Genomic DNA, 22,727 nt, shown 5'->3' with positions numbered 1-22,727 from the left:
AAAATTCAATCAGGAGTCCCACAAGGTAGTATATTGGGTCCACTTCTTTATGTACTGTACACATCCGATTTACCAACCTCTCCACAAACCACCATTGAAACTTTCGCTGATGACACAGCAATATTTGCAACTAAAGAGGATCCAAGAGCTGCAGTAATAAAACTTCAAGAACACCTAGATCAAATTGGACAGTGGTTAAAGAAATGGAAGATAAAAGCTAATGAAGCTAAGTCAACACATGTAACTTTCACACTAAGGAAAGACCAATGCCCAAATATTAGCCTTAATCAAGTCAACATATCACAACAAAACATCGTCAAATACCTGGGGCTTCATCTTGATTCTAAATTAAACTGGAAACAAGACATTTTAAAGAAGAAGAAACAAATTGAGTTGAGAGTGAAATAAATTAATTGGCTTATAGGTAGAAAATCCCGATTCTCAATTGAGAACAAACTACTGATTTATAAAACAGTCTTCAAACCTATATGGACGTACGGTATATAACTATGGAGTTGTGGCAGTAAATCAAACACAAAAATTATCCAAAGAACTCAATAAAAAATTCTACGACCCATCGCAAATGCCCCGTGGTACATTTCCAACCAAACCCTTTATACAGACCTAAACATCCCGTTAGTCAGCACAGTAATTCAAGAAAGAGCCAACAGACACCACGAGAAATTGGAAGGCCACCCCAACCAATTAATAGTACCATTATTGCAGCCACTAAACAACAGAAGATTGCGAAGATTATGGCCCATAGATCTTCGCTGAAACTGAGGTGAAACCGCTGGGTGATGTACCTCATAACACCATTTTAGTGTACAATACTACATTGATATAGATGATTGTACTTGTTATCAAATTAACTCATAGAATATGTAATTCTGATTGTTAATAAATGCTTACAAAAACAAATTTATAATAATGTAAAAAATGTAATGTAAAATGTGTTTCTACCTCTTGTTTTAGCTTTTCTCTTCTGTTTTCGTGTATGTTTTAAAATAAATTGATGACAAACTTATTGCTTTATAATTTTTGCAGTTGACGTGTTCTACTTTTTTGTATATTTGCACTATAAGGTTATTTTGCCTGTCTTTTGGGATTGGTTGCTTTTTCCATTCCTCTTTAATATATGTATTTTCCATAGCTAGCCTTCCATATATTTTATCATTTCCGGGTCCATGTCATCCTCCCCACCAGCTTTCCTTGTTTTTATGTTTGATATTTCCTCTATGATTTCTTATCCAGTTATTTCCTTTATTTATTTGTCCTGGTCATCTTGGTATATTTCATGAAATGTGGCAAATACAGGAACTATTTCGATGAACGTAGAACTGGTTACTAACAGTCTCTAATTACTCGAAAATAATATGTTAGCAGGAGTAGAAAATGGCTATTTTCAATTTAATATTCAGCCAATGCACACATCTCTGTAAAATTTATAAAATTTTGATGTAGTGTAAATAATTCATGTGGTGTACTGGAAAAAAATTAGTAACAGCATTTTTCTCTTCCTCTTCAAATCGCAACTCCCAATTGAAAAATTGTTGACGGGCGATCTGAGGTCGGGAAATGGAAGGGGGTTAGTTTTTAAGGGTAAAAAACGATTTATCACGATTTCCGGAAAAAGTACACGTCGTATGGAAAATATTTATAGTAAAGTTGTTTATGCTCCAAATACTCTGTAATTTTTTTGATTTGAAATATTTATCTTTTGTTCTTATTTTGATTAAATATCGAGAAAGTTCCCTTATTTTTAATATAAAATTCTCACATTGAAATATCGGCTTTTTTTAAATAGGTCGGTATGTTTGTTTTTCGTTGAATGCTGTAATTAAACATCACTTATGCCGTATTTTTTCATAAAATGAAAATAACGAGAAACGTTAAATTATATAATATTTGGAGCATTTAACCCGCCATTACACGCGCTATGAGGGAATCCCTCACCATATTTGTTTATAACTAGAGACTGGAAAATATGCACTAAAAAATGTCTAAAATATGCATGCAATATGCATTTTAAAACAAGCTGAATATGCACAATTAACATGCAAATATGCATTTATATATGCACTTATTTTTATATGAATAATTTTATGGTTTACGTTAAATACATAAATAAATAAAAAATAATAAAAATAAATAAATAGGTTTGAATTTAAACCAAATTGTATTATTATTTCTTAATATATTTTTTTAACTTCAGGTTTTGTGACAAATAAAACGGCAAAATATTTTATTTTGACCACAAGATAAATAAGAGTACAATAAAATAAATGTACATATTTTTATTGTTACAATATTGATTCATATTTTCTAAACTAATATTATAAAAAGAGTACAATAAAACAAATTTACATATTTTTATTGTTACAATAAATAATCATATATTGATTCATATTTTCTAAACTAATATTATGTCTTCTATCTGTTAATATTTGTTTATAGGCAGAAAAAGATCTCTCAACGTCACAAGATGTAATTGGGGCATATTTAAACTTTGCTATTAGAGACGGATCCATATTAATATTTTCATCGAAGTTTCCAAAATTGATTATATTATTTATTGAACGCAATAAAGTGAAACCCTCATTTTTGTTTAAAACGTCATCAAGTTTATCTTTAATTTTTACTCCAATTTCCCCATTCAGATTTGTTATTTTCTGTTTAACCGAATCAACAATAGACATACTATTGTGAAGACATAAATTTTGAGCCTCTAATTTTGTAATTGAACTTTCAATGATATCGAAATTCGATTTTATATACAACAATTGATTTTTAATAGACTTTTCTTTAAAAATATTTTGACAGTTATCAATAGCGGTACAAGTCGGATCAAAACTTGAAATAACGCTTTTGATGTCGTCGTAGTGTTCAGATAAAAATATAGCACTTTTAAGCCAAGTTCCCCATCTGGTTAATACTGGTTCTGGTGGTAAAGGAATATCGGGAAGCATCTCCCTATATACCTGTACACGTAGTGGTGCTTTCAGAAATACTTTTTTTACATTATTTATTAAGGTGTTTACATTGGGAAATTCAATTCTAACTTTCTCTGCAACTCTGTTTAGGCCGTGCGCCAAACATGTACAGTGAATTAAATTAGGGAAAAAGATTTTAAGATTGGATGCAGCTTTCATCATATATGAGGCGGCATCACTAAGCATTAATAATATTTTTTCAAATGGTACTTGATCAGGTAAAAAAAAATTTGTTAGGGATTCGTTAACAAATCTAGCTATTGTAGCATAGTTTGTTTTTTCCAAACATTTTACACTAATTAAGTATGAGTTTTTAAAATCGCCAGAGTCGTTAAGAACTCCAACAATTAGATTCGCAATTTGTCGACCCTTTGTATCCGTTGTTTCGTCGACGGAAATCCAAAGATATTCGGCTTTTAACTGATTTTTAATACTCGTCATCACATCTTTGTAACATGCACTGACATATTTTTTCCGAAGAGTTGAAGAACTTGGTATTTGAGCTGGTTTATCTTTAATCTTGCAATAAGTTTTTAAAAAGTTTTGACACGATTTATGTTCTAACTTGTGCAGAGGGATATTGCAGTTCAAAAAAAAATGGCATAAATCCTTTGCAAAGGTTTCTTGCCCAACTGACGTATTCTGAATCTGCAAACTGTTCTGTAGAATCTGCTGGCGAGGTTTATTATCATTTTTTGATAGCTTAGTTTGGTGAAGTGAAGTTTTTATGTGTTGAACTACTTGGAATTTCTTTTGACATGGAATCTGGAATATAATGATAATGATGTTTTAGATGTTTTCGTAAATAGATACCTACATTAAAATGATCAAACTTTTTAAACCTCCCCCAATTTTTTTTTATTTCTCAAAGTGAAATTGAAATCGTCAAACAATAAAGTACAGTCAGTGTACCGTAGTATACAGGGTGGGCCACTCTCAACACCTCGCTCTGTATAAGCCAAACCGTTGCGAACTTTAAAAAACAGTTTTTGAAGAAATGGGACGGTTTGTCATTTTAGAATAGACAGACACATAGATGTGCAAAGAAGTTTGATAAGTTTAAAAATCTATTGAAGTGGAGAACTTACCTTTTTATCACAAATGGTGCAAAACATACTTTCACTGTCGATAACTTTTAGATGATTGTTACTTCCAATCCAACTTCTGAGAAGACTTGATTTTTCCCTTGCTACTTTAGGCATTTTCACAATAATAATAAAATGATTTTTTTACACAGTATAGTCAATAACTTGCAATCACAAAAGTTGAATAATCGGCGATTGATTTAAGACTAACCATTCATAAAATAAAATAATCTATCCTACCCTTAAAATGCTTAAAATTTCGTTTTGGTTGGTTTTCCCAGAATAATTCATAGTTGGCCGACACCAGCAGAAAGTACAGGTAATATTTGTAATGTTATTCAAAATATAATCGGTATTTACTTAGGTAATTTGTAAATTCTGAGAAGTCTATAAATCTTAAATATCCGGATAATGATACCTGCAGCTATAAATAACGCCCATTATGTTTATGGGTACAACAACAAAGGAGCTTAACAGCAAAATATTTACTTTCACATTTTATTTTAATGGATGTTGATGTTACTAATATATACCTTATTTTTAAATGGGGTAGAGTAAATTCCCATCAAAATATGCATTTATATGCTCTTAAATCTCCAAATATGCAAGGCATATGCATTTATGAAAAACATGAGAAATATGCAGCATATATATGCATATGCATTTTGCATATAATCCAGTCTTTATTTATAACCAATGAAATTGTGTAAACTAATACGATAACCTTAAGCACCCAGGAATGCCTTTAGCATGGTTCATGAGAGGGTATGAAAAAGTTATAGAATATTTCAGGCGGTCAGTGTGCTGTGTGATAGTTGAAAGAAGAGACATCCCTGTTCAAGTGAGGGAATTCCTCACTGCGCGTGCAATCACGGTGAAATCACGTTTCTGTTATCTCAAAGAAACTTTTACTTTTTTATTTGATATTTAGGTAGGTTTAATTAAAATATTATTGTTTGGATTAGGTTAGGAACAGTGGCACACCGAGCGGGGGGTTTGGGGGTTAAAATTCCACCCAGAACATATAGAAATATATATAAAAGAAAGTAGGAAAATGTAGCTTGTCTTTCACAAATAATACAAAAAACTTTCGGTGCCCAAGCTAACCCGCCCTCACCCCCAGAGGAAAATTCTAGGTGCGCCACTGGTTAAGAACCCATTTTTAAATTTACCTATTCTAATTGGGAAATAAGCCACAATTTAACTTGAAAAATTGATTTTATTGATTTTTCGAATCCCACCTCGGACGTCGTTATCAAAATACAAAATATTAATAGTTAATTACATAAATGCCACAAAGAAATAGCTTCAGAACAGTTGTGAACTTCAATTTGTATTTTTAGTAAAATGAATTCGCGTAAAGAACGTTAATTTCTTCAGTGGCTTGCTGAAATTGAAAATTAAGAAAACTTGCTTTTGATCTACTATGTATATTATTTTTACTTTTGTTTTGTTAAATTCATAAAAAAATTGGTTTACGAGACTTTCTATAATATGTGAGTACAACCCATTTTATATTTATACATGTTGACATTCATTCTTCCTCGAAATAAGTCGAACTTATGTAGGTGAGGGCGACGCTCATACGCGTGCAACCACGTCACAATAGAAGACGCGTGTAACGGCGGGTTAAGTACTAAAGATATTGCACAATCATTGGCAAATTGTTGATTTTCTAAACAGTATAATTTTTGGAGATTTCATTATAGATCCCAACATGTGACTGCTTCAACTTTTTTTTTCTTAAAAATTTGAGTTAATAAATTCTAGTTAGATTTACGTCATAGAAAATCTCACGATATATAATGAGATATTTAATAAATTCTGGGAGTTACATACAAATAAATACCGGAATCTAACTCATTAACATGGAGTAAAGATATTCGAGAAAGTACAAAAAACAACTATATAAAACATTAATTAAAAGTACAGTTATATATGGCTCAGAAAAGAAAGTGCAGAACCGAATACACGCAGTCGTGACAATTTTTGGCGAAGATGCTGTAGGTTAACATTACACGATCATGTAAGAAGAGATAGAATAAAAGAAATGATGAAGATAGAGTAACATTAACGGATAAAACGCCTTTCCTGTTACGGACACACGGGAGGAATGAATGATGAGACATTACGGACTAAAACCTGGAAATGGATCCCAAAAATAAGAAGGAAAAAGGAAGACCAAAAAAGTCTTGGGAAAAAGAAATCAATATAGCCACGAACAGAAGAAATATAGAAATATATCCATTGCAAAACAGAAAACAATGTATTTAATAAGTTCTCATTGTTTTCACATACTCAGTGACGCCTTTTACTTTCCATTCTGACCTTAATAAAAGTAGACATAACATACAAGCAGTATGATAGTGCTCTTCTACTGCTACTAAATTCAGCAATTTTTCAAACAAGCTGAAATACCCCAGTTAATAGGGAAAAAACATGAAAAAATGTTAAGCAGTGTTCTGAAGGTGCTAAACGGTAGATGAGAGATAACTGATGATAATTCCGTAAAGACGTACAGCTAATTTTTCTTCTTCTTTTTTTTTTAAACAAGTACAAAGAATGAAAAACTCAGTTTTTTGACTATAAAACGTTTCTTGTTAATTTTAGAGAAATATGTTTTAACTAAGTGTTATATATCTTAAAAAGTTCTTTAATTTGATAGTACTCGTATTAATATACATAAACAATTGACCTAGATAATTGCAAACAACTCTCATTTTTGCACTAATTTTTAAATAATAATAACTTTACTTTTTACGTAATGATATATAATTTAACTACTTTAAATTATGTCATTTAATGGTTTATTTAAGTGCACTAAATTTCAACCAGATTCACCAAATAGTTTATAAGTTATTCAGTGTGTTTTTCCCAGAGAGCAATTGTTTATACAACTGTTCTTGCCCTAACAGTGAATCTAGAGATATTTAGTAAATTGCAATCAATTATTCCAGACTCTACTTTTAAGATGCATTAAGAAACAATTAACATTTTATTAAAATTGTTATTAAAAAACCCGTTTGAAGAAGACCGTACTTTCTAGGTTATAAACAATTTGAATAACTTTGACAGTTTTTATGTCACACGCTTGCATGTAGGCTCACTGAAAAGCTGGTGAAAAAATACATATTAAAAAAGAAAAAATAATTTTATATGACAAATAGGAATCAAGTCAGTATTTTTTTTATAAATCAAATTTTGCATTGTTTATAAACATTAAGAGCGGAAAATTTAACATATTGTATATATGGAAATCTATATTTTACGATCCAGTTTATAGATTGCATATGCAGTGAAATAATATAATAAAAACTTATGACCTGTTAAACTGATGGTACTCGTGAAACACCACCAACGAAAGTGAAAGTGGGAACTGTTCGAGCTTCCCTTCCTTTTTTGGAAAAAAACTGCAATATATTATCACCTTCCATAGCACGCACAACCTTCTTTTTTAACTGGAGTAACTCAAGAAAATACTAAAAATTTTGCAAATTTCACCTTGCACAATTGAAAGATTGGAAAATCCCGTGAAAATCAATTGATTCAATTTTACTATAAAAGCTATTGAATTTTACAAGTATTTCTTAAAAATTTTTTAAATTATTAAGTAAAGGATATTTTTTATAAAAATATAAAATAATTATAAATTAGTACAATACATTAATACATTATTTATTTTTTTTATTTGAAATAATTAAAAAGTATTTAAAAGTCCTTAATAGTTTTTAAAAAACTAATTTTTGTTCTATTTTGTTTTTGAATTGTTATGAAATGTTATTTAATTTAATGAAGCTATTAATATTTGTTTAGGTAGGCATCTAATAAGTATAAATATGTAATATGTTTGCACTATTAATGATGTATGTTTAAGTTCAATAATTAGAATAAAATTCATATATTTGTTTTGGTAGTAATATATATATATATATATATATATATATATATATATATATATATATATATATATATATATATATATATATATATATATATATATATATATATATATATATATATATATATATATAACAGGTATATAATCTTTGCTGAACAGTTAGGAAACAAGGTTGAAATATTGGGGTAGCAGCAATCTCAAAGAAAACTCTTTATAATAATTCCAAGCTTTGGATAATGTTTATTATCATCTTCAGGGAAACTACAAATATAAATATACAGTATTTAACAATTAGTCTAATTAAAATCAATAAAAATTGTTATTTTTGTGCCATCAAAAATCCAAAACACCATAGTTTTCTCTCACTAAACCAGGTGTCAAGGATCCTCAAAAACACAAAAACAACAAAATATTGTTCTGACAAATGCAGAGCTAATACTCTCACTAGAAACACCGCATATCACAGAACAACCTTACTAAAAAGTTATTTATATATTTTGGTACTTACATTATGTGAGGATGTAGAGCCTAGTTGTTAAATACTGACATAACAACGAAATTTTGTCTTGGTAAAAGTAGTAGATAATATAAATTCAAAGTAAAAACTATATAAAAACTTATAAAAATCTGAGTATAAAATGATAAAAGCTAAAATATTATTTTAAAAAATTGTGTATGTCTAATTGGCATTTTACAAAATGTCTAACAAAATGTTATGGATGTTTATTCATTTTTCTTTGAATTCATACGGAAACGTCACAACCACTGAACCAATTACAATTTTTGATAAATTTCTAATAAATTTTGAAATAGGAAAAGAGCGAAATGATAATACAAAAGTTTTAATCAATGCAAAATTGTTTCATAGTCCATGTTTTTTATTATTATGTAGTCTACACTGAAAAAATCTACAAATTATGTATCAAATTAAAGAAAAACCTGAATTATTAAATTTAAATTGGTTATTTTTGTCTAAAGTGAACAAATAAGAATAAATTTCACTGAGATGTCTTACATCTGATTTTTTGTTGATCGAATTTTCTTCTTGAAAGATAAAAGCCATTTCTAAAAAAAGTCTTTTTTATATGAGTTCTCAGAAGCTAGTACTTTAGTATGTTGATAATCCATCACATGACCCTCTTTGGAAACATGTTCTGCTAAAGCAAAACGTTCAGGATGTAGTCTAGAATCACTTTTATGTGAAATTATTCGAGATGATAGAGTTCTCGAGGTGATACCACTGCTTGTCCATTTAACGTTGCTAGGGGGTTGGAGTTTCAAATTGTCTATCTGTGTGTAGTTATTTATTCATCCGCAGTTCTATAGATTTGAACCTTTGCATTGTTCTGATATGCAATTATCTGTAGTAATTGCACAAGAGCTCTAAAATTATTTAATTTTTTCCGAGTGACACTTTGACAGTTTTAATATCACGAGCCGAAGGCGAGTGAAATTATGTCAAAAGTGTCACGAGGGCAAAAATTCTATATTAATTTTAGAGATCGAGTGCAATTTGTTGCGATTATTTCATGAATAAAACTGTTCAAAACCAAAATTTTATTGTAATTTGTTTATGTAAGTACAAATTAGTACAATTAAACACACAGTCGTTATAAATATTTTACGATTGAAAGTCATCACTTTTATAATTTTTAAAACATTAGGTAATTTTCATTAATGTCACTGAATGTATTTTTTCGTAGCAACGAAGGGCATCTGACGTAATATACTGGACGACGGGAAATTATCAAAAATTATCAATTTAATTTAGATTTCTGTAGCTTTCTATTGGTCAGAATCTCCTGTGAATGAAATAATCCAAATAGTTACCTATCAACCAGTATCGATATAACATATCACGTTATCATAAAAAATATCGGTATTATGATTCCAATACTACATATTATTATATAAAATTCAATTTTAACTAACTGAATGCTGTTAAAACTGGATATATATATTATTTATAATTGAATCAAGTCGATATTGATCAAATATTAAATGAGCATGTGAAATATGCATGTAAATGCAGTACATAGATTAAAATGTATATATAAACTGAATAAATCATTTATTTTATAAAATTTGGCAGGCTTTTACACGACATACGTTGATAAATAGTTGATGTTTTAATCAACGTTCGCCAGAAGGATTTCACGACATTTATTATTAACTGAAATTTAGTGAGAAGATTGGTATAAATGACTTGAATATACCTATGTAACAATGTAATCTTGGAAATTATGTACTGTACCACAGTTATGCGAATAGTATTCGAAGTCTGTTTGAAAGAGCAGTGTACAAACTGTAAAATGTCATTGCAACTGAGCAGACAAAACATGGAAATCAGGCAGATAATTTGTGGCCACATCTAGTTATAACAGTCATTGAGTTTGCATTATAACGATTGTAGTGGGGATTAAAATGTATTAACGTCGATAGATAGAAATTAAATCGTCTCCGGTATGAGGATGAGGTAATAAGGCTCACAGTGACGTATGGTAGGGAAGTATGGACAATGAAAAAAGCAAATTTGGAGAAATTGGTAAGAAGATGGGAATGGAAAATGCTCAGGGCTAATATACAGTGCGGTGGAATAAGTGTTGCCCCCCCCCCTGTTAACTTGTTTATTTTAAGAATATAAGCAAAACTCTCGGATAGGTCGATTTTTAAACTAACCATAGTATATTATAGCATCAACATTTCGAACTTTACGCGATCCCTCTTCAGGTGACAGCCATAACTTTGATTTTTTTAAATACGAAAGTACATCATGTGACACCTCATTTAAAAGCTCTTAAAATACTGAGTTTCAAAATGTATAATACTTTAATCCTGTTTGAGAGAGTAGGCGCAAAATTTCGGTCGAATTATTTCTAAATGCAATCATTTTTTTCGAGTCCTGAAAAAACTAATAAATATTTTTGAAAAATTTAAACGCAGAATGAAATATTACAGTATTCTCGATGTTCCAAAGTCCCTGAGAACTCCTATAATGTTTATTTTAATAAGTCACAGTGGTGGAAAAAAGAGAAAATTTAGTGTGAGTTTTAATTTCAAATATATCATTCAAAAGAAACTTTTTGTTTATTCTAAGGGACTGTCAGCCCACGGTAATAATCTAATCTTTCATTCTGCGTTTAAATTTTTAAAAATATTTATTAGTTTTCTCAGAATTCGAAAAAAATAAATGCGTTTAAAAAGAGTTCGACCGAAATTTTGGGCCTGCGATCTCAAAAAGGATTAAAGTATTATACATTTTTGAAATCGGTATTTTAAAAGCTGTTAAATGAGGTGTCACTTGATGTACTTTACCATTTAAAAAAATCAAAGTTATGCCTGTTACCTGAAGAGGGATCGCGTAAAGTTCGCAACGTTGATGCTATGATATACTATGATTAGTTTAAAAATCGACCTGTCCGAGCGTTTTGCTTATATTCTTAAAATAAAGAAGTTAACAGGGGGGGGGCACACTTATTCCACCGCACTGTATGAAGGAACAAAAATGGCGGCAGGTTGGGTGCGAGGAGCAAATAGGAACTATAGGAGTTGTATGTCGAACCAAATCATCAATCGCTTAATTGCCGATAGAGTGAGATAAGGCACGTGATGGGAATATAAAGAAATAGGATGCCAAATATCTTGCTAACATGAGACACAATCATGAAAAGAAGGATAAGACGACCTAGTCAAATATGGTTTGATATGGTACAGGAATATCTCAGAAAAAAAGAGGTTGAGAAGAAATAGCAACAGACAGTGATGACTGGAGGAAAATAGTAAGTCAATTTAGTAGACAAGGAGCCCGATTTCACAAGTAGCTACCCCATTTGATGAAAGTTTGTAATATATAGGTATTATATTTTTTATAGTAATGTATTTAAAATTGTATTTTAGCCTAGGCCTTCAAGGTCTGTTGAGCTCTGTTAATAATAAAATGAGGATGACATTTTGATACCACAGGTAAAGCCACGTGTAGTTGTTAGGCTACCACAATTACAGCACATACTTTTTTACTTTTTCGAGTGTGGATCCAGTCAGATGGACAAAGTCTGCATAATCTCAGGTGTTCGACATTTTCGTATGTTCTATAAGTTAAACTAATATTAATGTTAACTAATAAAATGAAAAATCCCACTGGTTGGCTTCACATTATAGTTTAAAAAATGTACAATGAAGTAAACAACTTTTAATGGGTAATGGTATGTTTAAATTTTTTATAAAATTGACATTACCCAAACGGATTAAGTATGTGGCAGAGGTAATGGATGAGTGGAGTAACAAAAACTCATCCCAGATACATACGATACAAAAGGATTGAGCTCTGATGGGGCTCTTTTCGTGCAATGGATCCCTAGGTGACTTGGTATGCGTGGAGTGTTACCCAATAATTTAGGGGTAAAGATAAAGGCGAACAAAGAATGGGTGATGGGTTACAAGGTTCCATTTAAATTATTATAATGCCATGAAGTAATTTACAGAACCGCAAAACATACGTTTTATTTTATAGGTTAGGAAGAATGAAAAGAAACCTCAATGATTTTCAACAATTTCAAAATTTAATTAAACTAGAAAACAAATGCAGAAACCCGTCAATCTAGAAAATCCATCTAATACAGTGACGAGCGCACTAACAACCGGCAAAATAACGCAAAAGATGGTAAACATATTAAGCTGTGAGATAAAAAGGGATGAACCTACATAGTAGAGATGTTAAATTTAACGATAATAACTTAAAAATTAACATTATATTGATTGTTTCCCATATTTATAGTCCAAGTAAGGACATAGGACAAAACCTCGCAATTTTTACAGAATGGATCGATTTACTTGAAAATTTAAGAATAAGTAGTGGATGGTCCAAGGATCAAAATCTATATGATGCCGAAAGGCGCTTTTACTAAGGGGGTGGTTGCAACCCAATCTGGGGGTGGAAATTTTTTATTATATTTTGACTGCAAAAGTTGGTAACTAAAATTAATAGTTTTCGATTTATTTGCTATCGAAAGTGTTAGTTTTATATCGAAAAAATCAATGTTTTTAATAAGTTTTCTGCTAATAACTCCAAAAGTTTTTATTTTATCAAAACAACTCTACTTAACAAAAATGTACCTTTTACAAAAAATAAACAAAACCGCTTTTTTTTTAATTTTTTTAAGACTAATATTACTCGTGCTATACTTTATTATATCTTGGCTCTTCTTCTTCAAATGCTAAATATTGTAGTTTCAAAATCAAAAGACGGAAAAACTATGCATTTTTCGAGGATAACTTGTTAAAACTAATTTAAAGTATTTAAAAATATCTATCTCCGGAAATAAAAAAAAAGTCTCTAGCTCAAAAATTAAGTGACTTATAATGAAAAGAATATCAGTCCCTATTTTTTTCAGCGAAAAAGTAACCGCAAGCAACATTCTAATCACCAACCTAATAAAAATTAGTCATTTACCTTATTTGGTCTTCTTTATTTAAGTATTGTTAATAGGTTCTAGAAGTTTTACCGGTTTAGAAAGATCAGTTTTTAAAAAATTGGAGTTAAGGCGAATAACAAATTTTTGTAGTTTGAAAAAAGGCATTTTCTTCAGAATAAAAGGATTAGCATCGGAGATACGAAAAAATGTTTAAATATGAAATTGTGGTTAAATTTAATTTCCAAGAACCTGGTGTAAACCTGGAGTGAGCTATTTACAATTAAAACTTGTCATAATATGCAAAAACCACCTTTACCAAACCTGTCAAATTCACCTCGTTTTGCGACTGAGAAATTTAAATAAAAAGATTTAATATTAATAGGCTTATAATAGATCTTGTAAAACCTACAAAACTATTTCTTACCAAACTCTCTAAGATAAAAACTAAAAAAGTTACGGTAAAAAAATCAATATATTTTTTTGAAAAAAAAAAAGGAGAAATCCAATTGGAAGCATAATAATATAAGGTGGCGGTGTTTTTAGTCATTGGCCTTATTAATTCTTCTTTATTTATGTATTGTTAATAGATTCTAAAAGTTTAACTGGTTTAGAATGATTAGTTAAAAAAAAACTGGAAGTAAAAGCGAATAACGATTTTTTTTAGTTTGGTAAATAATGCTATTTTCTTTAGAATAGAAAGAATAGCATCAGAGATACGAAAAATTTAAGTCTCAAGAACTTGGTTTGAAAAAATTTTTTCTACGGTAAAAATTGAGTGAAAATAAATCGAAAACTCTTAATTTTATCAAAAAAAAAAGTATAAAATATTTTTTGCTTAGAATAAATGTTTTTATCAACTTTTGCGGTAAAAATATAATAAAAAATGTCCACCCCCGAGATGGGGTGGCAACCACCCTTATGGTAAAAGCGCCTTTCAGCATCATATAGATTTTGATCCTTGGACTATCCACTACTTATTCTCAAATTTTTAAGCAAATCGATCCATTCTGTAAAAAATTGCGAAGTGAAAAGCTTCGGTTCCTGGACTATTAGACGTATCGGACGAGTTTGAGAAATTCCACTGTAGTCTAGGCGCCAAATAGAGGTCACCGTGTCCTTTTCAATTCTGATGGACAAACTCAACGGTGTCTTATGGATTTTTGGCTGCTGATTACGAATTTCGAGGATGGAATTCGATCCGAGTGGTAAAAAAATTGTTATAAACAATTTAATTGTTTATAAATTGTTTATAAGCTTCTGGCTCATAAACCAAAAGAGACAAAAAAGAATGATTTAAATAAAATGTGTTCCTAATAAAAATCGAAGGAAAAAACGTTTACTAAACTTAATTCCAACAATTAGAACTCAATATATTGTAAAATTAGTGCACCATGCAAAGTTCAAATTTCAAAATAAGTATTTTTCGAAGCTTTATCGATCGTAACTCGGTTTCTACGCATGCAAATGAGCCTTAGAAATTCTCATTTAAAAGTTTAACAGATATGCTTTTAAACAAAGCTTGCTAAATTACTTTGTCTTCATTTGTTTTAAAGTTATATCCGATTAAAGTTAAAATTTTCTTAAAAAAATTGTACATTAATTTGTTTATAAGGGTTTCAAGCAAATTTGAGCTATAAACATTTATACTTTAATTACAAAAGGAACATTTTGAGCTTAAGAAAATGTTCGTATGTTTATTTTTGGCCAAGATATCGATATTTTAATACCGCGCTCTGAGGCGCGAGATTGGCTCACCGCGTAAAAGTTCACGCGTTAACTGCTCGTTATGTTCATTTTTCATTTTTAAAGATCCTAATAAAATTTTATCATATTATTCTTATAGTTAAATCATCATACTCTACCTCGTATCACCTTTCATTCTATTTACTTTGTCTTCTATTTTTTGTACTAAATGAGAAAAAAAAACATTAAAAACTAATATTTCAGAAATATAACTAAAAAGTAAGTTGATGTTATTTATTAATACTATTGTAACAAACATTATCTTTCATGCATCTGCATCGAGATATACAGAGAATCTCAGCGTTTTTACTTCTGCATAAGTTCTTAGAGCAATTTTTACAGTTACATGGTGGTATTAAGTCTGTTCTTATAGGCAGTAAAACTAAAACTTTCTGGGGCCTCAGAGTCTAATCATATATATGATATCCATATAAAGTGGATCTAGTTCTTTTGCAACATCATCAAGGCACGTCAACTGTGTGTATACCGCCACAACATAAATGCCCGTTTTATATGCAATGATGATGCTGTAAAAACTCAATTTATTTTTATATAGATATTACCTATTGGCTCATTTGCATGCGTAGAAGCTGAGTTACGATCGATAAAGCGTCGAAAAATACGAGTACTTACATACTTGACTGTGAGCCGATTTTGCGCCTCATAGCGCGTCATTAAAATATCGATATCTTGATCAAAGAGAAACTTACGAACATTTTAAAAAGCTCAAAATATTCCTTTTGAGTTTTTATATCATTATTGTTAATTAAAGTATAAATGTTAACAGCTCAAATTTACTTGAAATCCTTATAAACAAATTAATGTACATTTTTTTAAGAAAATTATACTTTCAAACTGGTATAACTTTAAAACAAATGAAGATAAAGTAATTCAACAAGCTTTGTTTGGAAGCCTATTAAAGAAGTTTTAAAATAAGACCCAATAAGGCTCATTCGGATGCGTAGAAACTGAGTTACGATCGATAAAGCTTCGAAAAATACTTATTTTGCAATTTGCAATTTACGTTGTGCACTAATTTTACAGTATCTTGAGTTCCAACTGTTGGATTTAAGTTTAGTAAACGTTTTTTCTTCGTTTTTTATTAAGGAACAAATTTTATTTGAAACATTCTTTATTATCTCTTTTAGTTTATGAGCCAGAGCCTTATAAACAATTTATAAGGTTTTTATAACATAATTTTTTAGTTTTATAATATAATTTTTAAGGTATTTATATGTTTATAACAATTTTTTGACCACTCGGATCGAAATCCACCCTCGAAATTCGTAATCAGCAGCCAAAAATCCATAAGAAACCGTTGAGTTTGTCTATCAGAATTGAAAAGGACACGGTGACCCCTCTGGCGCCTACGCTACTGTCACAGTGGCAGTTTTAGTTGACATACTCCTTTGATACGTCTAAAGGTGGAAAACATTCAATATAATGTCAACGTATATGTTACTATCGCTAATTTTAACACCTGTACCTCTAGTTTTATTTCTTTTTATCTCACAATTTAATATGTCTTCCATCTTTTGCGCTATTTTGCCGGTTATTAGCTCGTTCATCACTTTATATTCAAAGATTCAGCTGTTTAAAAATAGCTACCTCTTTCGATAATCCCATTCTTTATCATTTGTAAACTGATTTTTCCTGACAACCTCAATTTGCATAAAAATTTAGTGTGTATTATAATAATCCCTACTTATTAGATTTTTTGGCACGACCCCTTAACTATTTTTTTTGATCTCCTAACAATTGAGCTTATTGCTTCATAAGTAAGCCAACGCTTTGTTAATATCGTTGTCAATAATATTTTTTTTTTTGTTTGATTATTCTGCAATACTAGAACTCAACGAATTATTAAAATCGATAAAAAATTTAAAATTTTGAGCGACCTAGTTTAGGTATTCGAGAATCAAAAATATGGCGGTTTTAATTTTACCTTTAATCTGACGTATGAGAAATAATACCGACTACAAATAGTTGATACGATTAAAGCTATAATTAACACTGTCATAATTTTAGTTCTCGATTACCTAAAGGCTCGCTTAAAGGCTTAAAATTTAGGTTCTGTTATTTTTTTAACAATTTGTTGAATTATAATCTTGTAAAATAGACAAACAGATGAGAAATCGTTAACGACAACGTGTGTCGTCTTAAATATGACGCAAAAAGCTCTACTTTAAATATTTAAAAAAATCCTGTCTCGAGCCAAAGAATCCAATGTATGAAGATTATTGTATACATACAGGGTAGCGAGAAAGTGTGGAAACATGCTAATCTCTCGGAAACCGCTAGAGCTAGACCGATTTTTATAGATTTTGGTGTATAAGGGTCTCCTAATGCGACCGATATTATAGTGGTAATTACATTGTTGTCACATCTTACTTTTTTGTGGAAATCTAACGAACTTTCTTATTTCAAATGGAACACCCTCTATATTTTTTATGTTTTAAAGTTCATAAGAAGTACTGATTATATTTCATGTTATATTCCCTATACCTAAATGCCATAATTTAGAAATCATTGCTACATTTATTAAAAAAATATTTATACGAATTTTAAAAATCACATTTTTTCGGCCCCTGTTGAAATTATTTTATGTTCTTTAGATCATTGGGAACAAAAAAGATCTTTTGTAATTTTCCTCAAAAGTTAGGTAATGGTTTCAAAGTTATAAACAATATTAAACTGAAAAAATCGAAAAATGACAATTATCAAGGTTCAAAAACAAGCAAAAAAAATAATTTTTGAAATTACAAAGTACCAAAATTCAAGCTCAAACTATCCTATCAGCTCCCTACAAGAATTTTTGGTATATTTTATTCTAAAGCATTGTTTTTTTTTCATTGTTAATAAAGCGCATATGAGAGGACGTGTGATCGGGCTGCATTAACAACTAAAAATCAATTATTATTTATGATTACATAAGACCAAATTACTTATCAGTACCTGATAAAATAAGGTTTCAACTTGAGTTTAGACACTTTGTGGTTTCAAAAATAGTATTTTTACTTGTGTTTTTGAACCTTGAAAATCGTCATTTGTCGATTTTTTTTAATTGTTTATAACTCGGAAACGATTAACTTTTGAGGAAAATTAAAAAAGAACATTTTTGTTTCCAATGATCCAAAGAACCTAAAATAATATTTATCCGGGCCGAAAAATTGATTTTTATAATTTGGTTAAAATTAATAGTAAAAAGTAACAGTAACTCCGAAATTATGGCATTTTGGTATATTGAATATCACATGAGAAATAATCAGTATCTTGTAAGAACTTCAAAACGCAAAAATATACAGGGTGTTCTATTTAAAATAAGAAAGTTCATTAGATTTCCAGAAAAACGAAAGATGTGACAACAATGTAATTACAACTATAATATCGGCCGCATCAGAAGATTCTTACCTACCAAAATCTATAAAAATCGTTTTAGCGGTTTCCGAGAAATTACCGTGATTCCATACTTTCTCGGTACTCTGTATAGAACTACCTTCACCTATATTTTCATGCAATTTGAGGTTGTTAGGAAAAAGTACTAGCAGTAAAATAATAAAAAATGCTATTTTCAAAAATCTGGCAATGTTAGACAGGTGTATCTTGTAATATACTAGATGGATTTTCACGTGCAAATGCTCGTTTGAAAGGTACCTAAAAACCGTTCCAGTTGTTGATTTCTACATTTTTTCCTCATATAGTTAAATTTTGACAATTAGTCCTTCAAATTACTTCATCAAAAAGATGACATTATACCACTGAGACCTTGTACGCTAAAATAGGCCTACTGAAGTCAGAGTGTAACAAGGGCTATTTTTGACATTTTAGATGGGCCTATCTCAGTCCCAAGGGCTCCTAGAGGGCTAAAAAATAGCTGTATGTTACCTTTTTAAAGTAAAATAATATACTAAATTTTTAAAAATGCTAAAAGTGTTAGCGGTAACTGCCATGTACACAGCGTGGGGCATTAGTGTGACAAATTCCAATTATTGCTAGTGTGTCGTAAGAGATACAAAACAAGTTATTTAGGAAAAAGCTGGGGCACGAATAGGACCATAATTTAAAAATATTTTTAAATATAGAGTTTCAGGGTGACACAAACCCGTATTCACAGGGTTTTTTTGTTTAATGTTTATTTTGAAATCTGTTACATCATATAATAAAAATAAGCATACATATTGATTGGTACAGTATCGTGAGAGAGAGTTTGTCCAATGATCCACTCTCTGTATGCACTTTTACATTCTTACATTTATGTTAAAAACAATAAAAATTTGTAACTTTACATTATTACATCGATATTAAAAAATAAAATAAAACTGTCACAATTTAAAATTAATTTCATATTCACAGGGTGACACAAACGTATGTTTTATTTTAAATAGAATACCCTGTATATTTTTATATTTTTTAATACTCCTCGATTACTTATTTTTTAAAATATAAGGTTTCGTATGGCAGTATTATACGAGGTAGTTTAAAAGATAATTACGTTTTTTGTGAATTTCGTAGCAATATTCACACCCTGTAGGGTTGTAGTGATTTGACCTCAAAATTTCTATTTATGTCACACGATTTTAAATATAGTCTACTATTGTTAAACATGAATAATATAGCGAAATGTTTAATTTTGTTATACAAGGTTGGTCGAAACTCGGAATGAGTATTCTCTGAGTTTTCTTAAATGGAACACCTTGTATTTTAGTATTGTAATAAAATAATATTTTATGGTACTTTTTTATTTTTAAGCATTCCCTATTCCCTATACCTCAGTGCTTTAATTTTTGGGTAATTCGTGATTCATTAAGTCAAACATTAATTGCAACCACAAATACGTGAAATTTTATTAGGTGGCCTTGAAAATACTAGATCAAAAATAACTTTACGGCAAAAAAATTCATATTAATCTAGGCTGATCCTAAATATATTAATATTGGATGAGATATCCAAATACCTACGTAGTTAAGACTGTTGGTGCGTAAAATATTAATAAAAACATACAATATTCTACCTAGTTGGCTATGACACTAAATTTGCTTAAACATTTGACGTTATATTATTTTTTTATAGTTCCAGTTGCTTTGCTACTACAACTAATATGAATTTTTCTAATTAGGAACTCTTTAAACTGGTTTTGTGCTAGGAGAGTATAACAAAAATGTGCTACTAGCAACAAGAATTTTTCGTCTGCAACTGCCTGATAGACGAGAACCCAGAAGAGAAACTTTTGAAAGTATACTAAAACGGTTTTAACAGAGTAGACACTTAGATTATAAGAACGGTCGTACTAATATGCAGATCCTCAGTGACACTAAAAGTTACATTTAATTCATTTTATTCATTTACAATAGTTTTTAGACTACTTAGAACAACCGTTCTAGTATACTTTAAAAAGTTTCTCTTCTTGGTTGTCGTCTATCAGGAAATTGCTGATCAAAAATTCTTATTGCTAGTAGCACATTTTTGTTATGCTCTCCTAGCACAAAAACCATTTTAATCAGTTACTCGTTAAAAGAAAAATTCATATTAGTAATGGTAACAAAGCAACTTTAACTACACAAATGGTATAATGTCAAACGTTTTAGCAAATTTATTGTCATTGCCAACTAAGTAGGATTTTGTATGTTTTTATTAATATTTTGCGCACCAACAATCCTAACTACGTAGGTATTTCGATACCTCATCCATTATTAATGAATTAAGGATCAGTCTAGATTAATATGAACTTTTTGTCGAAAAATTATTTTTAATTTTCGCGGCCACCTAATAAAATTCCATGTAATTTTTGTTGCAATTAATGTTTGGCTTAAAGAATCACTAATAACTAAAAAAATAATGCACTTAAGTATAGGAAATGCTTCAGAAATAAAAAAGTACCATAAAATAATATTTCATTGCAATAATAAAATACAGAGTGTTCCATTTAAGAAAACTCAGAAAATACTCATTCCAAGTGTTGACCAACCCTGTATATTAAAATTAAAGATTTGGCTATATTATTAAGGTTAAATAATACTAGACTCTAATTAAAAATCGTTTGAACATAAATATAAATTTTGATGTCAAATCACTACAATTCTACAGGGTGTGAATATTGTTAACTATTTTGATTAGGAAATAAGCCTGTGTGAATATTGCTACGAAATTAACAAAAAAAAACGTAATTATCTTTTAAACTGCTTAACCTTCGGATGACCAAGCGGGGGAAATTGTGACCCCAGCGTATGTTTTTCTTTAATAAATTCAAGATTATTTTTAATTTTTAACTCATTATTTTTTATTTGACTTTAATATCATTCTAGATATCCTCATATTTTGAAATAAAAAAAATTCCCTATATTTTACGAATAAAAAATATATTCTGATGTTGATGTTTAGTAAAATAGCGTCTATTATGTGTAATTACAAGTAGTTTTACGCTAATGACGTCGACTTTGCAAAGTAACAAGACACTTACTCAACATACACACTACACATGACACTAATACATGTTGTGACTGGCTGAATGACATAAAGTCCATGCCAAAAAAAAAACTTTATTTTTTGTTAATTGTAATTTTTGACATTTTTGGCCTGGGGTCATTCCCCCACCCCTTGGTCATCCGTGTAACAAAAAAAGGTTGGTCATCGGAAGGTTAAAATAATATTACAAAACCCTATATTTTAAGAAAGAAGACTGCATAGAGTGGAGAATACATAGTTATAAAAATATACAGAGTGTTCTATTTAAAAAAACATAAGTTTGTGTCACCCTGTCACTACGGGTTGCCTGTATATCTGAAAATACTTTTAAATTATGGTTCTATCCGCGTCCCAAGTTTTACCTAAATAACTTTTTTTTTGCGTCTCTTACGACAAACGAGTAATTTGACTTTGTCACACTAATGCCCCACCCTGTATACACGTCTCCAAGAAATTAACGCACCACCTTAAAACTGGCTCATTTTTGATGTCTCGAATATCCTAAACCCGTTGTCAGATCTAAATGGTGTTTTTAATGTGTTATAGCCTTATTCTTTAACAAATCGCATATATGTAATAATATTGTTGCTAGACAGGTAAATAATTTAATTGTCATTGTATGAGATAACAACATGAAATTTGGTATGTGAGGGTTTTTTGGGTCGAGAAAATTAAATTCCCTACCAAAAATGATGTATTGCCCAGAGGGCGCCACATACGCCTTTCAGCACTAATTTATTACGTTCAATTTTTTTTATCCCTCACTCTGTATAATTTTGATATTAAAGTTTTTATTCTCCTATTAGTTTTACTTAAAAAAGGTATACTTCTTTCATATCCCTAAACTCAACAGTTTTCGTGATAAACGCATTTTAAATCTGCGATACACCATCATTTTCAGCATAATATCATTGTAGTTCCACCGGAAAAATAACTTAAAACCATAATAATTGTGCCAGTTCTCAAATTTATGTCATTGCATGGCAAATTCCATTTGAAGAAATTGGCGATCCATTTTTGGATAATTTTATGGTTTTAAGTTATTTTTCGGGTGTAACTACAACGATATACTAAAAATGATGGTGTATCGCAGAATTAAAACGCGTTTATCTCGAAAACGGTTGAGTTTAGGGAG

At 29.9% G+C, this 22,727-nt stretch overlaps 1 protein-coding gene across 1 annotated transcript in view; it reads left to right on the top strand.

The window, feature by feature from the left end:
• Window positions 1–22,727, top strand: part of LOC114331654 (diuretic hormone receptor-like) — an 892,082-nt gene that overhangs the window by 403,125 nt on the left and 466,230 nt on the right. The gene's annotated exons all lie outside the window — the stretch shown is intronic.

Source organism: Diabrotica virgifera, chromosome 4 (assembly GCF_917563875.1).
Source record: "Diabrotica virgifera virgifera chromosome 4, PGI_DIABVI_V3a".
In the NCBI taxonomy this organism is placed as follows: Eukaryota; Metazoa; Arthropoda; class Insecta; order Coleoptera; family Chrysomelidae; genus Diabrotica; species Diabrotica virgifera.
Note: the sequence above shows the minus strand (reverse complement) of the source record. Positions and strands in the feature narration are given on the sequence as shown.